At 45.9% G+C, this 18314-nt stretch overlaps 1 long non-coding RNA gene across 3 annotated transcripts; it reads left to right on the forward strand.

The window, feature by feature from the left end:
• Window positions 1-40: 40 nt before the first annotated feature.
• On the forward strand, window positions 41-3474 carry LOC128610364 (uncharacterized). 3 transcript variants are annotated; one of them, XR_008386341.1, is made up of 6 exons: window positions 41-129; window positions 221-262; window positions 365-433; window positions 1434-1511; window positions 1757-1816; window positions 2555-3474. It is a non-coding gene; the product is annotated as an uncharacterized LOC128610364 (long non-coding RNA). The 3 variants fall into 3 exon arrangements; XR_008386343.1 differs by having other exon boundaries at window positions 2786-3474; XR_008386342.1 differs by lacking the exon at window positions 2555-3474 and adding an exon at window positions 1939-2047.
• The last annotated feature ends 14840 nt before the right edge of the window (window positions 3475-18314 follow it).

Here is an 18314-nt window from a genome sequence, read left to right on the forward strand (position 1 = left end):
TTCATGTTTCACCAAATATACTTATGTGTAAGAGCAATGTTTTAACCTGTATCACTGCTTTACTCTGTTGAGAAGGTGTAGAATATCAGACTCCTTCTACAGTACATCAGGACACCAATCAGCCTGCAGGTCCGTCTGCAGTAACAATAAACACACCAGATTTTGTTTTTGACATTAGTTAACCTTTTCCTCTAAAGTCTTTATTGTTTCTGTTTAAAAGATGGTGATAACATCTACGAAAATGCTGATATCAGGACCACAGGTAAAGTATATCTAAATTTTTGCTCCTAAATGTGAGATAGATTTGGCAACATAACATTGCAAGAGCTTCTGTTTCTGTAACGACAATTTTATTCTCTTCTAGATGATTCTGCAGCTGGAACCAGCAATATGATCCACTCACAGGATGTCCACAGAAACAAGACACAAAATGGTAAGATACTGCATGAAACTAATGTCAAATCTTTGCCTTTGGTGTTTGATGATAATGTAAAATAATTTCTGGACCATTTTCCTCAATAAATAAATGACCAAGTAGAATATTTATGTCTACATTTGTTTAATGGGGTTCTCTTTATCTATCTCTTATTTAGGACTTTTGTGAAAATCTGATGATATTTATGCAGAAACATAAAATGTTCTAAAGGTTTCACAAACTTTCAATCAACACAGTATATATACCCTATTACTTTCAAAATAACAATGTCTTTCCCAAATCAGGGAAACGTTGTTTATAGTTGTAAATATTGTTATGTAGTAGAGGGTTAAGGGCCTTGCTCAAGGGCCCAACAGTGGCAGCTTGGCAGTGCTTGGGTTTGAACTCATAATCTTCTGATCAGTAGCCGAGTGAACCACTGAGCTACCACTGCACTAATTGGTTATACATAGTTTATTAATGAGCAGAGCATTTGAAGATGAAAAATAGAATAAACAATTATTAGTATTAATGTATTGCCTCACAATCACACTAAATCAACTGGAAACAGATTTTGTTAAAACCATTCATTTAGTTCATGTTGTTGTTGTTGTTGTTGTTGTTGTTTTGTGTGTGTGTGTGTGTGTGTGTGTGTTTTAAAGGAAAATTCAGTAACTAGTTTAGCAATATTAGATAATCCAGTACCACCAGCATTAGGATTACTGCAAGATACAATCTACTGGAATAGAAACCAGAGGTTATGCTTTGCTCAAATGTTTATTAACACACCTGCAAAGTTCTGGGAAAAATCTTATAGACAGATAGATTAAAGATTAACACAGAGTGCTTCATAATGAATCATGGAGGTAGTGCCATGGAGAAGGCCTGTAGGGTAGCTAGTGGAATTGTATTTTTATTTTATTTGTTATACAGCATCATATATTTTAGAGTTTGCTTAGTGATTCTGATACAAACATAAAGAATGGTAAAATAAATCTGTGTTTATAATCTTTTATAGATGCTGCTGCTGGACCAAGTGATGTGACTTATGCTGATATTGAACTGAAAAACCAAAAGAAGCCAAAGAGAAAACAAGGTGGGACTAAATTCTTTCAATTTATAGACCACTGTTTTACATTTCATTTAACCCTTAAACCCTTTAATTATTTGCCAATTATTCAACCTAAAGCATCGTATTCAATAACTGCTACGAATCATTCAGTAACTAAAATGAAAATAACAGAAGGTAATAGAGTGTAATGTAGTTATGGAAGTTTAAGAGGTTAATAGAATGTGTGTTTTATCTTAGCGAATGCTAAATCAGTGATTGTTTCCCATTAGGAAAGAGCAGTGAGGGAGCTGACACTGTTTACTCAGAACTGAAGCAGAACACAGATAAAGGTAAGATGAGCTTAAAGCGTATACACAATCTCTCCACATAACAGTATTGCTTCAGCAAACGAGATATTTCTACTACATTTACACTCTTAAAATAACTCTAATAACTCTTAATGCTCTTGTAGAGATTTAGAAATGTGCAAACAGATGAAGGCACAGCAATACAAATCACCCAGAGAATAGGCAAGGATTAATAGCCTGGAAGTCAGAACTGGGACATAAGTACCATAAAGACGCTGGATTTAAGAAATTTCTTGGTAGTATTTCAACAATCCTTTCAGTATTATCACCATTTGCAATTGTTCAAACAAATAACTGTGTATTTGGCTGGGCATCACAACAGGGGTTTCAAAGGGAAGAGAAAAAGTCCTGTGAGGCCCTCTAGTGGCTGGTTGCTGTGCAATTTAGACCAGTTCAGTTTAGCTTTCAGTTTAAATCTGCTCTTAAAAAAAAAAAAAAAAAAAAAAAAACTATTTTAGTTTTAAACACAGAATCAAAATTGATTTACTGGCTGGATTCCAACATTGCACTTGAATATACTTGGTAATCAATGGGGCAATTATCAACGTATGCACATGAGTACAAAGAAAATCAGTGTTAATGAAAAAATTGGCTAAATTTTTAGTTCAGTTTGGCCTTCAGAAATATTTACACATAACCATAGTAAATGTTTGATAAATGGCACCCAATAATAGTTATATCATTAATAACTAAATGATATAAGATGTCATTTTTGTGTAGGTCCATGAAGAAAGTCTAAAGTCTCCAATCAGGACTTGTTGAAACAGCTAAAGAACATATTTACATATTTATACACATATTAGGGGGCACATTGTAGTGTCTGGAAAGCTTGGGGGGGTTTTTTCTTGTTTTTTTGCTTAATACAAAACTATGCATTGTACCAACTCCTGATATGAATGTTAAAGGAGGAACAGGGAGCAATTTTAAAATTATATTTCCTATTGTTCACAGTGGGTCAGAATTGGCTTTATCCAGGTTAAATTAAGTTTCCAGTTTTCATTCACTGGATCAGTATAATTTATAAGCTGGCAGTGTGGATTACTAAGTGTTCACTCGTATATTGTAATACTGATCTTAATGACAAATAAAACATGAATAAAAAGTATATATTGTTTCACAGTAAAAACGAGATTTTTCTTACACATTTCTGTCAACATTTAATTTCTTAGATTGTATGTACATTATTTTATTGAAGTCAAGATTCATTCATGTATTTTTGTTTATTTACTCATTTATGCTATTTACCTATTAGTGGATTGTAAACAAATTGCATTTGTCAGTTTAGGAATAATCAGATATTTTGTCTTCACTGCTTTAAACAGTCAATGATGCAGTATTGTCTTTGAGTGAGCGGTCCGTGGTCTTTTGGCACATGGACTGATATTGTGTCTAATTTTATACCTTTAATCTTTTTTAGTTTAGTGCCTCTATAATATGTAAATTAATATTTTTTAAAAATAATTATATAATACTATGTATATTTTATCCTAAAAAAAGTAAAGTAATAGATGTCATCATTTTGAGTAAGATAATGTACTTTCTTTTGTTTTTCTCTGGTTTATTGATTTCATCCAGCAGGATGTGTTAAGTGTTACAGGAACAAAAGAAATATAAGTCTGTATACATGCTGTGTTAAGAGCTTTGAATAAAAATTACTTTTAGCAAAATCATATTATGGAATTTTTATGATTGTGTTTTGCATCTTTCATTATTCTGTTCTCATGTATTATTATTATTATTATTATTATTATTATTATTATTATTATTAAGTATTATATTCCAAACTATATATTTAGTATATATTAGTGGTGAATATTATAATATTTTGTCTGGCCTCCATGATTTTTAAGAACAACACCAACTCTTCTGGACATGGAGTGAACAAGTTGGTGACATACTGCCACGTCTATCTTTCTCCATTCTTGGAGAATGAGCTCTTTCAGAGCCTGGATGCTGGACGGAGAATGATGCTCGACCTGTCTTTTCAGAACTCCTCATAGGTGTTCTATTGGGTTGAGGTCGGGGGACAAACTTGGCCACTGAATCACTTTCACCCTGTTCTTCCTCAGAAATGCAGCACTGGCCTTGGCTGTATGTTTTGGGTCATTATCATGTTGAAAGAGTGCATGGCGACCCAGAGTGCAGAGAGATGGTAGCATCTTCTTTTTCATTATTTTGCAGTACATCTGTGAATTCATGATGCCATCAATGAAGTGTAATTCCCGGACATCTGCAGCACTCATACAACCCCACAGAAGAACACTGCCACCGCCATGCTTTACATGCTTTTCCGCCATGCTTTAGGCAAATGCTAAATGGGCTTTTGTATGCATAGGCTTTAGCAGTGGTTTCCTTTGTGGACAACACCCTTGCATGCCACTCCTGTTCAGCATAAGTCGTATCGTTTCACATGAAACAGTCACCTCAGTTTGGCTTTCTACAGCTTTAGCCAACTGTGATGAACTTGCATGGTGATTTGCCTCAACTCTTCTTAGGACAAAACGCTCATCTCGAGGTGTTAATTTCCATGGATGGCCTGGAAGTCTCAGAATGCTTGCCACAAGTCCATATTTTTTAAATTTTTGAATAACTTTCACTACTGTATTCCAACTAATGAACAATGTTTTACTAATTTTATTGTAGCCCTGACCTTTTTTGTGTAAAGAAATTACTCCAGACTCATGACATTTCTCTTTCATGTGGTGCCATAATTGTCAGGTTTGAATGGGAGGAGATTTTATAGGTTAAATACCACCCTCAATTGTCAATTATCGTGCAGCCACCTGTGTAATGATTGATTTGACTCATCTGTTATTTCATTGGGGTGTACTTATTCTCGCACCATCTTCTTAAATCACTTTGTTAAAAAAATTCAGTTTTGTTTGTTTGTACTGACAAATCTCATTTACAACTAATAAACCAGAGTTGCTGGAATATTTTATTGTATAGAGTCCCATAGAAAGTATTAATTATAAAGAGAGACAGATGATTTTCTGAGACATCTGTTGGGGTGTACTTATTTATACAGAGCACTGTATGTGTGTATGAGGATAAAGCAGTAGCGCAGTCTCAAGTGTACACCTGAGGAAAAGGCTACCACCGGGTGTGTGTGTGTGTGTGTGTGTGTGTGTGTGTGCGCGCGCGCGTGGTATTATGTAGCTTTGCTGTCCCGGCCGGTGGCAGAGTGCTCTGTCACACTGAGGTTTAATCAGTGCTGGTTGGCTGTATGTAAAATGTCTGTTCACTTTAAATGAAGGTCTGGAAGTCAAAAGGTCTGTTTTGTATCAAGTGGACATTTTACAAAATGTATACCCAATATCCCTGTCTTCAATAGCCAGGCAGAAATTCAGGTAAGCTTTGAAATGTTTGAAATGCAGAAAGCACAGAGATGGCCAATTATCGCCAAAGATTTTGGGACGGTCTCTGGAGCCAATGGAATACTGTGCTCTCACATAAATACAATACCCATGAGTCTTATCAAACAATCAGAAAAGCAGGAGTTTGTGCTAAACAAATCGAGTAATATATAAGTAGCTACCTAGTACACAAGTATAAGTATACTCCTAGGCTAAAGATATTCAGTCTCAGATTTTCACAACTCCACACTTTTCAAGGTAACACATTTTGTATAGTAACTTGAAACCTACAATGATTTTGCCCAGTCAATTATTGTATCTAATTCTGTTTACATGAGAGATAATTTTAAAACAACTGATTGAGGACAAATTTACTCCAGCTTTAATTCAACAATGAATTTGAGAAGCTTCTGTTTGGCCAGTTATTATAATTAGGGGTTAATGGAAATGTGCTTGTACCTTTAGAGCCAATGCTTTTTTGCCCTTGAAACCATGGAAAATACTGTATAACTCCAAAACCCCAGAAAAGAAACAGTGGGCAAGTCTGGTTACAGACGTCCTACATCGTCATGACCTGAAAGGGTGTTGCACAAGGAAGAAGCCCATACTCTAACACCGTCAGAAAAAGCCAGAGTGTATTTTTTTATATAGCTGTTTAAGAAGTGTTCTCTGGTAAGATTAAACCAAAAAAATTTAAATGTTTGGCCATAATGATCAAATGTTATGCATGTAAAGCTTTTAATTCAAAGAACATCATCCCAAGTGTCAAGCATGGGGGTGGCAGCATCATGTTGTAGGAGTGTTTAGCTGGAAATGGGACTGGTGCACTTAGAAAATAGATGCCATCATGAGGAAGGAGAATTATCTAGATAAACTAAAGCAACACCCCTAGACATCATCAAAAATGTTAACGCTTGGTCATTTTCTAGCAGGACAATGATCCTAAGCAAACCTCCAAAGATTTAACAAAATGGCTTACAGACAACAAAGTGAAAGTAATGGAGTGACCATCACAAAGCCCTGACCTGAATTCCACAGAAAACGTGTGGACTAAACTGAAAAAGTTTGTCCAAATGAGAAGGCCCACAAACCTTTGTCTCTTATTTTGAAATGACCTCTTATAGAAATAGATGATGACCCTGGTTAACTTAATACAGGAAATGTATGGTAAAAAAAAAAAAAAAAATCTGTGAAGTTATTTTTGTAAAATGGAGGAAGAAAAGCTTGATGACAAAATAAGTGAACTCACACTGTAAGCCACACAGTAAGCCATCCTGACAACATTACTGTCACCTGTTTAGACTTACTGCTAACTTTGAAAGTCTTCCTTTCATTACATAGAAGATCCCTACGTTATTGGTAATGACTCAGATACGGACACACATCAGGAAATTAGACCTGTTTAGTTCAATCTGCTTCTGGAACAATGTTGATATTTTGCTTAGTTGTCTCACATCAGTCAATTTGGATCTCATTTACATAAAATAAAATACCCAGGAGTTCATATCTAGTAATGAATGTTGTGATTAATTACCATTATTGCACAAAGTGTTTACTCTTATTTGTTTTTCAGCAAATATGTGACTTTCACTTTAAATTAATAGCAGTTAACACATGAAACATTATTGTGGTTTGGTTTCTATTCTAGTTCAGATGTGTGACTTTAACCAGTGAGAAATTGTTACGCTCCCACCGGCAGATGGCCCTGCGGTGTCGATGAGCACGTGTGCACGAGACCTTTGTATATTGACACTCGCCTTTGTTTGTTTTTATTCTCTCCCTGTTTAAGCATTGGTTGAGGTTCGAGGGTGTGTCTTAATTTACTCCAGGTGTCTGTATTTTAGTTTGATTATGTTGGGTATTTAAACCCCTTGTGGTGCTGTGCACTTCGCGCAGTATTATTTGTATATGGTAACGTAGTAGTGAATACGTTTAGCATGCTAGCGGTCTTATTTCCATGTTTGTTCTCGTTCCATTCCTAGACATTAAGTTCCATTTTTAACCCAGTTAACCTTGTCCAGTTTAGACCGTGTTTCCTGTGTTTTGTCTGCTGTGTTTCAAATAAAGACATTGTTCCTGCACTTACTTCCTGTATATAGTCCTGTTTCGTTACAGAATACTGCGCCAAAAGACCATGGAAGTAGCAGGAGAGCACCTTGTCGGGAAATATTGGGATTACTGGGGCTTTCCGCAGTCGGAGGAGTATCAAGCTGCGCTAAGGAAGCAGCAGGAGGAGTACCAAGCTATGTTAAGGAGGCAGCAGGAGGAGTTGCAGTGGAAGCAGTGGGAGGATGAAATAAATCAGATACTCCGCACCGTGGAGGAAGCGCTTCGCCCCGTGCCGTAGCGCCGAACTGCACCCCACCTTCCGGCCCGGAGGGGAACAGTGCTCCACCCTCCTGCCCTGCTGAGAACCCAGTCACGCTGCCCAGTCTGGAACCGAAGGCTGGCCTAGAACATTTTTTTGGGGGGGTAACCGCAACCTCGGAGCTCCAGCTTGAGACCTATGGGGAGGCCTCAGCTGTGGAGCTCCTGCCTGAGGTCAACATGGTGATGTCAGAGCTCCAGATTGAGACCTACAGGGAGGTCTCAGCTTCGGAGCTCCAGCCCGCCGAGGAAGCTGTCCCGCTGCTCTGTCCTGCTGAGGAAGCTGTCCCGCTGCTTTGTCCTGCTGAGGAAGCTGTCCTGCTGCCCTGGTCTGTGGAGGAAGCTGTCCCGCTTCCCTGTCCTGCTGAGGAAGCTGTCCCGCTGCTTTGTCCTGCTGAGGAAGCTGTCCTGCTGCCCTGTTCTGTGGAGGAAGCTGTCCCGCTTCCCTGTCCTGCTGAGGAGGCTGTCCCGCTGTCCTGCCCAGCCGAGGAGGCTGCCCAGCCTTCCAGCCCCGCTGGGGGCGTCGGCCAGTATTCCAGCCCCGCTGGGGGCGTCGCCCAGCATTCCAACCCCACCGGGGATGGCACCCCGAGTTTCGATCCTGCTGGGGGTGGTGCTCCGCCTGTCTGCTGCCTGGCGGAGGCCGCCCTGTTTTCCAATGCAGCGAGAGACAGATCACACGGGGGCCCCGGACCGCCGTTGGAGGGGGGTGCTCGTTGGCACTCCGGGAGGAGTGAATTTGGAGGGCGGTTCTGTTACGCTCCTGCCGACATATGGCACTGCGGCGTCAACATGCACGTGCGGCTTTAGAGAGCGTGCGTGCACGAGACTTTTGTATATGTACACACGCCTTTGTTTGTTTTGATTCTCTCCCTGTTTAAGCATTAGTTGAGGTTCGAGGGTGTGTCTTAATGTACTCCAGGTGTCTGTATTTTAGTTTGATTATGTTGGGTATTTAAACCCCTTGTGGTGCTGTGCACCTCGCGCAGTATTATTCGTATATGGTAACGTAGTAGCGAATACGTTTAGCATGCTAGCGGACATGTTTGTTCCATTTGTTCCATGTTTGTTCTCGTTCCATGCCTAGACATTAAGTTCCATGTTGAACCCAGTTAACCTTGTCCAGTTTAGACCGCGTTTTCTGTGTTTTGCCCGCTGTATTTCAAATAAAGACATTGTTCCTGCACTTACTTCCTGTATATAGTCCTGTTTCGTTACAGAAATGAGGAAATGCTGTCCTTCACATTCTCAGAAAAGCCAAAATTACAACAGCCACACATGCATGTTCTCACCACTGCTAGTTCCTGTGACTTGTGCCATCAACACTCAATGAGATGAACAAATAATGAAAGGTGAACATAATGTTAGATGTCATTTTAGCCTCTACAGCATCTTATTTTAACTTATGTCACATTACTTTCTGCCTCAGAAATGCATTTAAACACAGAGCTCAGAATAGAAATAACTTAAAATGTGTTCATATCATCTACCGGCAGTAAGTAGAATTAATCAGAAACCGAAACCCAGTAACATAAAAGCATCAACTTTAGTTTCCTGTTCCTGTGTAAATCTGTTTTTTTGGCTTGTGTGTGCTTTTTTACTTGGATTATGATTATTAATATTATTATGGATCTGCTTACTGTGATGTTGCCTTCCTGTAAGTTGACCTCTGCTTGGAATTATGACAAATATTTTTGGTTGTCCTTTAACAAAGGACACACTGAGTTTATTCACTTGTGTCCTGTCTCATCAGAAACAGACAGATAACACACACAGACAGCAACATTCAGACCATCAGACTGTGACTGAAACATTATATTTGCTCCCTTGAAGAAATTTAAAACAATCAGCTCTAACAGTTAAACTGATAAACTGCTTAAACCTTGCAAAAAAATAAACATAACAGCACACCAAGAGCTTCCTGACTGTTTACATGCTGATCAGTTGCTGTTATTAATGTAAGCAACATGAAGACATGACATTTTAGCCTCATTTATAGAAACAACTCTCTCTCTCTCTCTCTCTCTCTCTCTCTCTCTTTCTCTGAAGTCTGATTGGTGTTTAAGAACACAGGAAGTGTCGAGGCTTTAACACAGACACTTCTCATTCAGTCAGTCATCAGTGTGACAGGATGGAGCTCCGTCCACTCTGTGTGTTTCTATGTGAGTAAATGTTCTCTGTGTGTCTTCATTACAGTGATTGGTAGTGAATTAAGTTTTGAATTAACGGCTGAGAGTCCTGTAATCAGGTTCTGTGTGATTATTTGATTAGTCTGTAGTTAAGGTTTGATACTGAATTTAGCGTGAACTGTGCATTCTGCTTTGTTGTGGTGTGTTTACATTCGACCCAATTTATTTTATGAGTAAAATATTAAATAGTCATTAAACAAACACTGTTTTCAGCAATTGCATGCTGGTGTCTCACGTGTGCAGAACATTAAAGCTGATAATTTTAACTGCTGTTACACATTGGTAGTCCATATTTGTTTAGGATTTTATATTTTATATTTGTTTGGAGATTTGTTTGGAGTTTTTGCACTCTTATCATCTGTAAAGTGGAGACAGTTGCTTGTGTAGATATACTATAAAATTCTGCAGGGTTTAGCATTTAGCAGGAGACTGTGCCAAGCAGACAGAAAATTACGTGACAGTTTCTAAATGAGAGACATGTATTGTGAGGAATTAGCCCGGGGAAGGGCGGCGTACAGACCCACAGGAGGCAGAAGAACGTTCACAAACGGTGGTTTATTGGTGCAAGGGTGAAGTGAGTGGGTTGTGAGGGGATGAGTGCGGGGCTTGTGGAGGCGTGACTGCCGGTGTAGCCTACTCGTGGTGGAGGCGGGATTCCCGAGACGGGGGCGAGGGTTTTCCCGGGCCGGCGTCCTCCGTAGGTGGGACTCTCACCACCCGGTGATCTCGTTCGCGCTTGCACCTTTTGTGGGGAGAGAGAGAGAGAGAGAGAGAGAGAGAGAGAGATTAGCGTGGGGCGTGAGGTTACCGTCGTGCTCGGTGATTGCGAGTCGCTATGTTGCTGGAAAACACGCACGGAGTCCGTCTTGTCGGTACGGTCTTCTCTTCTCCCGTACGGCCGGAAGCGCGCCCTTTTATCCTCCTCCGCCGTCGCCTGAGTGGTGGAATTTCTCCGTTGGGTCCGCCAATCGCTGGCCGGCGTTGCGTCAGTCCCTCCCCGCCGCGGCGGTCCTTCCGGCTGGCGGAATGTTCGGCACGAAGCTGCCCACGTCGTGCCGGTGCGGCAGTTGGAGAAGGAGCGATTTCCTTCTTGTGTGCGCCGGCTCTCTGCCCGTCGCGACAGTACCCCCCCCCAGCTCCGAGCCTACTGCCGCTCGGTGGTGGGCCCAGAGGGTGTCTCGTCGTGAGAGCCCATCCGCGTTACCATGCTGGGCCCCCGCCCGGTGCTTAACCTGAAAGGAGAAGTCTTGTAAGGCGAGGAACCAGCGGGTTACCCGGGCGTTGGTGTCCTTCGCCTTGGCCATCCACTGCAGGGAGCTGTGGTCCGTTATGAGGACGAAGTGCCTGCCTGCCAGGTAGTATCTCAGCTCCTCGATGGCCCATTTTATCGCCAGTGCCTCCCGCTCGACCGCCGCATACTTCCTCTCGGCCGGGGACAGCTTCCGGCTGATGTAGAGGACCGGGTGTTCTTCCCCGTCGAAGGTCTGGGAGAGGACGGCGCCCAGCCCGGTCTCGGATGCATCAGTATGCACGGTGAACGGGAGGTCAAAGTCCGGGTTGCGGAGTACCGGCGCGCTGGTGAGGGCCCCTTTTAGGGCCTGGAAGGCCCTTTCTGCGTCGGCTGTCCACCTGACCTGGTCTGGCTGGCCCTTCTTTGTAAGGTCTGAGAGGGGAGAGGCTACAGCAGAAAAATTAGGCACGAACCTGCGGTAGTGGCCCGCCAATCCCAAGAAGGCACATACCTGCTTTTTCGATGTCGGACGCGGGTAGCCCTTCACAGCCTCGATCTTCTTTAGTTGGGGCTTCAGCATTCCCCGTCCGATGCGGTATCCCAGGTACTGGGCTTCCGTCAGCCCTAGGTGGCACTTCTTTGGGTTGGCGGTCAGGCCGGCCGCCCGGAGTGCTTTCAGGACCTCCCTGAGGTGGAACAGGTGGTCGGCCCAGGTGGAGGAGTGGATGACCACGTCGTCCAGGTATGCCGCTGCAAACTGCCGGTGGGGCCGCAGGAGGATGTCCATTAGCCGCTGGAACGTGGCGGGCGCCCCGTGCAGCCCAAAGGGGAGAACCCGATACTGCCAGTGGCCGGTGGCCGTGCTAAAGGCCGTCTTGGGCCTTGCCTCCGGTGCGAGCGCCACTTGCCAGTAGCCTTTGGTGAGGTCCAGGGTCGATATGAATCGGGCTCTCCCCAGCCTCTCGACCAGGTCGTCCACTCTGGGGAGGGGGTAGTTGTCGAACTCTGACACCTGTTTCAGCCTCCGGAAGTCGTTGCATAGCCTCATGCTCCCATCCGGCTTCGGCACGACGACGATGGGGCTGGACCAGGGGCTGCTGGACTCCTCGATTACGTGGTCCCGCAGCATGCAACTGACTTCCTCCTCGATGGCCTGGCGCCGAGCCTCGGGGACACGGTAGGGCCTTTGTCTCACCACTACACAGGGAGGAGTCTTGATTTCATGCTGGACCAGCTGGGTCATCCCCGGGGTAGCCGAAAACACATCTGCGAACTGGTCGATCAGCTCGGTAAGCTCCTGTCTTTGGGCGGGGGTGAGGTCCTCCCCTAAGCCGACCAAGGTACCCTTGCCCCGGTCCGAGTCCTGAGCTGCGAACGCCGACACCACCGGGGCTGGTTCCACCCACTTTTTCAGCAGGTTTACATGGTATAGCTTCTCGTCCGTCCGCTTACCGGGCTGCTGCAGGCGGTAGTTGACCGGGCCCCGGTGCTCGAGGACGGTATATGGACCTTGCCACCGGGCGAGGAACTTGCAGGCGCTGCTGGGCACTAACAGGAGGACCCGGTCCCCCGGCTGGAATTCCCGGGGCTGTGCGGGGCGGTTGTATACCTTCTTCTGCTCCTCCTGCACCGCGTGCATGTGCTCCCGGACGATGGCGCCCACCCTGTCAATCCTTGCTTGCATGTCCTGCACGTACTCGACGACGGAGCGGAAGGGGGATGGTTGCTCCTCCCAGGCTTCGCGGGCCACGTCCAACAATCCCCACGGGCGCCGCCTGAACAGGAGCTCGAAGGGCGTGAAGCCCGTGGACGCCTGGGGGCACTCCCGAACGGCAGAAAGTACGTAGGGGAGGAGGAGGTCCCAGTTCCTTCCCTCCTCATCCACCACCCGGCGCAGCATCCGCTTGAGGGTCTGATTGAACCTCTCGACCAGCCCGTCGGTTTGGAGGTGGTAGACCGATGTCCGGAGGTGCTTCACCTGCAACAGACGACACAAATCCGCCATTAGCTTCGAGACAAAAGGCGTACCTTGGTCGGTCAGAACGTCCTTGGGGATCCCCACTCGACTGAAGAGGAGTACCAGCTCCCTGGCGATGTTTTGCGAGGTGGCCTTGCGGAGCGGCACCGCCTCGGGGTACCGCGTGGCGTAGTCGACACGGACCAGGATGTATTCATGGCCCCGGGCAGACTTGGGTAGGGGCCCCACGAGATCCATGCCCACTCGCTCAAACGGGACGCCGATAATGGGCAGGGGGATCAGGGGCGCCGGCGGGGGCCTCCGCGGGGCCATGCGCTGGCACTGCGGGCACTGTTGGCAAAAGGCCCGGACCTCCGCATCCATCCCGGGCCACACGAAGCGGTCCCGCAGCTTCTCCAGGGTATTTCGGGCCCCCAGGTGGCCGCCGAGTGGATGGGTATGGGCTAGGTGCAATAAGACGGCCGTCTTGGGTCGGGGCACCACCAGTAGGTCCACCTGCTCCCCGCGGCGGCAGGCCCGTTGGTAGAGGAGCCCCCCTCGGACAAGGAAGTACGATGTGGGGAGCCTCAGGTCTGGACTCTGGTCGACCCCGTCTATCACCCATACCTGAGCCCAGCAGTGCTTCAGCCGGTCGTCCTCCTTCTGCTCCCAGCCGAACTTCCCCTCTCGGTTCACCTGGGGAAAGACAGACGACAGAGGGTTAGTAGCTTGGGGGGTCTTACCTTCCGTGGTGGCCTCTCCATCATCCTGGGCCAGGTAGGCCGGCCGGGCTGGGGTCCCCTTCGTACGTCACCGCAATCTCCGGGGCTTGGCTCTCGGTACCACCAGGAGTCCTGGCCAGTCTCGTCCCAGGAGGAGGGGCACGGGGAGTTCGGGGACGATTCCGACCTGGAGGGGCCAGGTGCCGGCTTCGCCCCGGATCTGGACCTCGGCTGAGGGGACTTCCCGGGTGTCCCCATGGACGCAGGTCACGGTGAGCGTCCCCCTTGGGCGGCGCTCCTCAGGCAGGATGGAGGGCCGTGCGAGGGTCACCGTGCTCCCGGTCTCCAGCAGGGCGGTTACCGGTCTCCCTTCGACCCACACCGTCAAGGAGGGCGCCTCCGGCGGTTGCTGCTGATGGAGGGCGCAGCCTGCCAGCCATGGTTTTGTAAGCAGCCGGGCGGCTTCCCTCTCCGGCTCTGTAGGCATGGGCTCGTCTCGGGGGTGTTCACAAGTGGGCGCCCTCTGGGGGTTCCTCCAGGTGCGGGGCCGGGTCTGGCGGTCGGACCGGGGGCCCGGGGCACCGGGGGCCGATCGAGGTGCTGCTGCTCCCCGGGGTCGAGCTCCAGGGTGGCCAAGGTTCGCTCCAGGACAGTTAGGAGTTCCTGGGGCGTAGTTGGGGCGTGTGCCCCTACGGCCTGTCTCTCTGCCCGGGGTAGCGCCCTCAGGAAACGGTCGACCGCCACTTTCTCCGCCACCTCCGAGGCGGTATGCCGATCCGGCCGGAGCCATCGTTTGGTGGTCCGGATGAGGGCGTTCATCTGGCAACGTGGTCGGGCCCCTGGTCGATAAACCCAGCGATGGAATTCAGTAGCAGCCTGGCCAGGGGTTCGGCCACACCATGCCAGGACTCCCTCCTTCATCGCCAGGTAGTCCGCGGCCTCCTCTGGCTCGAGGGCATAGTAGGCTGTTCGGGCCTCTCCCGTGAGCAGTGGACCAAGGGCGCGTGGCCAGTCGTCACGGTCCCACCCCTCCCGGCGGGCGATACTCTCGAAGGCTTCAAAGTACGCCTCGAGGTCCTCTTCGGGGCCGAGGGGGGGTAGTAGACGGCGGGTCTCGCTACTTGCGTCGGGGAGAGGCACGGAGGCGGCGGGGGTCTCAGTCCTCATGGCGATCAGTGTCTGTGTGGCGACCTGAAGGCTCTCGGCGAGCTGCTGCGTCACAGCGTGCTGCTGGAGGCTTGTCTTCAGCAGGTGTCGCAGGGCGTGGTCCATTTTTGGGGGGGGGGGGGGTTTTGGTATTTATTTATTTATTTATTTTTTCTCTCTCTCGTTTTTTTTTTTTTTTTAATTTATTTATTTTTTCTCTCTCTCATTTTTTTTTTTTTTTTTTTTTACGTTTGTGGTAGGCGAGTCTGTACTATGCCCGCATCCTCCACCAGTGTGAGGAATTAGCCCGGGGAAGGGCGGAGTACAGACCCACAGGAGGCAGAAGAACGTTCACAAACGGTGGTTTATTGGTGCAAGGGTGAAGTGAGTGGGTTGTGAGGGGATGAGTGCGGGGCTTGTGGAAGCGTGACTGCCGGTGTAGCCTACTCGTGGCGGAGGCGGGATTCCCGAGACGGGGGCGAGGGTTTTCCCGGGCCGGCGTCCTCCGTAGGTGGGACTCTCACCACCCGGCGATCTCGTCCGCGCTTGCACCTTTTGTGGGGAGAGAGAGAGAGAGAGAGATTAGCGTGGGGCGTGAGGTTACCGTCGTGCTCGGTGATTGCGAGTCGCTATGTCGCTGGAAAACATGCACGGAGTCCGTCTTGTCGCTACGGTCTTCTCTTCTCCCGTACGGCCGGAAGCGCGCCCTTTTATCCTCCTCCGCCGTCGCCTGAGTGGTGGAATTTCTCCGTTGGGTCCGCCAATCGCTGGCCGGCGTCGCGTCAGTCCCGCCCCGCCGCAGCGGTCCTTCCGGCTGGCGGAATGTTCGGCACGAAGCTGCCCACGTCGTGCCGGTGCGGCAGTTGGAGAAGGAGCGATTTCCTTCTTGTGTGCGCCGGCTCTCTGCCCGTCGCGCCAGTATATTAATAGAGACATGGCACTGTGTTCAAGACGCTGCTTTGAATAAATCTATTTGTGGATTTAAGATCATTAGCATATAGAGTGTGAAATTAATATAGGACAGGTACAGACTGATTTGAACTTTTTATACAACTTCAACTTTGCATGACATTTTAATATGGCCTGTGTTTAACAGATAATAATTCATATTTACCACATTGAGGTTAAATTCTTGATTCTGATTGGTTGGAACAGTGGTTCTCAATTGTTTTCAGCGTGAGCCCCCCCCCCCCCCCCCCCCCTTCTCAGCTAAGAGACTATGTCCTCTATCAAAATACTTATCCATTTCAAATAGCCGTAGGTTTTATCAGTGTGTGGCTAACAGGATATTAGCATATCAACGGATGTCTCTGTTTGGTGTGTGTCTTAAGTTGCTGTGTATAATTGATTTAATTTATTAATATTTCTCATTTTTATATACATCATAGTTCAAAGGTTGACAATCCAGACTTACATACAGGTAAAATATATTTTTTTTAAATAATGTTCTAGAATTTCTATGTGACCCCCAGCGCCATCTGACGGCCCCACAGTTTGAGAATCACTGTGTTAGTGTTAGTGTTGCTTTATACATTTTCTGTAACAGACACTTGTATAATAGTGCAGGCTGCAAGACAAAGCACAGGTTTATATTAATGTTCTCACACTTTATCTTTTCTGTAGTAACAGCTAGATCACATGGATTGTATGGTGGAGGAAATGGTGTTATTTAACAAAGAAGAGTGCATAATGGTTGATATGTTATTTTCTGTAAAGAGACTTTATTTAACATTTATGGAAAGAGTCTCCAGTATCCAAGAAACTTGTAAAGTGGAACAACTGTTTGTAGCAGCTATAGCACAAGTGATAACAAGAACTAACTTCTGGTTTGCGTCCTGTGTTTGTCACACAGCACTAAACATAAATGGTTGAAAAGTGCAGCATATACAGTCTCTTCCAAAACTATTGGAACAGCAAGGCCAATTCATTTGTTTGCACTGTCAATGACATTTGGGTTTGAGATCAAAAAAATGGACATCAGACGAGATTTTAGGATTTCAGCTTTTCTTTCCAGGTATTTACATTTAGTTGTGTAAAACACATAAAACAGAACCTTTTGTATCAGACCACACAATTTTTAGGTGAGAAAGAGAATAGGAACAGATAAAGTATTAAATAATACTTAATACTTACAATAACTGCATCAAGCCTGCGACTCAGTGACATGAAATAGTTGGTTTCTTCTCTTGTGATGCTTTTCCAGGCTTTTACCACAGCTTCTTTCAGTTGCTGTTTGTTTTGGAGGGGTTTTTCCCGTCAGTCTCCTTGTCATGAGGTGAAATGTCTGGTGATTGACTTGGCCAGTCTAAAACCTTCCACTTTTTCCCCTGATAAAGTCCTTTGTTGAGTTGGCAGTGTGTTTTAGATCATTGTCCTGCTCATGATAAAGTTCTTCCTGAATAATTCGGATGCATTTCTCTGTAAATTGGAAGACAAAATGTTCCTGTAAACTTCCTGTAATTCATTTTGCTTCTACCATCATGAGTTCCATCATCAATAAAGATTAGTGAGCCTGTTCCAGAAGGAGCCATGAAAGCCCAAGCCATGACACTACCGCCACCATGTTTTACAGATGAGCATGTTTTGGATCATGAGCAGGTCCTTTCTTTCTCCACACTTTGGCCTTTCCATTACTTTGGTAGAGGTTAATCTTGGTTCAAGAAATTTTGTGACCCATCTCTGTATTTCTTTGCGAATTCCAATCTGGCTTTCTGATTCTTAATGTTCAAGAGTGGTTTGCATCTTGTGGTATGGCTGCTATATTTCTGCTTTCGAAGTCTTCTTCGAACGGTGGATTGTGATACTTTCACCCCTGTCCTGTAGAGGTTGTTGGTGATGTCCCTGACTGTTGTATGAAGTCAGCATTCGAGGGGTCGTACTAAAATGCTTTGATTCTTATTTATATGATAGAACATTTTCTGTGAACACTGGAAACTCTTCTTCCTCTATGGTTATCCTAAAACATGGTCTCACTCAGGGGTCTATTCTGGGTCCTATTCTGTTTTTGCTATACATGCATCCTTTGGGCTCTATCTGCCATCATCATGGTATTTCTTATCACAGGTATGCAGAAGACACACAGTTATATCTTTCTTTTAAAATTGGGAACAGTCAGTCTCTAAAGTCCCTTATGCACCATTTTGTTATGCCATGGCCAGCAGATGGCACAGTGGCTCGGCGCTGGACGAGTCATGTGACTTTGTTTTGGTTTGCTCGCTTCCTGCTTGAGCATTTAGTTTAAGTGTCTTTAATTTGCCCCAGGTGTCCATGTTTTGTTGTGATTATGTTTACTATTTAAACTCCTCAGTTAGTGAGTACTTCGCTCAGTATTATCGTTTGTATAGTTGAGGTCGTTTGTTTCCATGCCTTGATTCATGATCTTGTTTTATGCCATGATTCCAGTTTCTCGTTTTCCGGTGAAGACCACGTTTTCTTTGGTTTAGAGTTATGTGGTTAATAAAGACTTTGATCTGCACCTGCATCCGCCTCCAGTCCCGATCCGTTACAGAATA

Source organism: Ictalurus furcatus, chromosome 7, assembly GCF_023375685.1.
Source record: "Ictalurus furcatus strain D&B chromosome 7, Billie_1.0, whole genome shotgun sequence".
Lineage (NCBI taxonomy): Eukaryota > Metazoa > Chordata > Actinopteri > Siluriformes > Ictaluridae > Ictalurus > Ictalurus furcatus.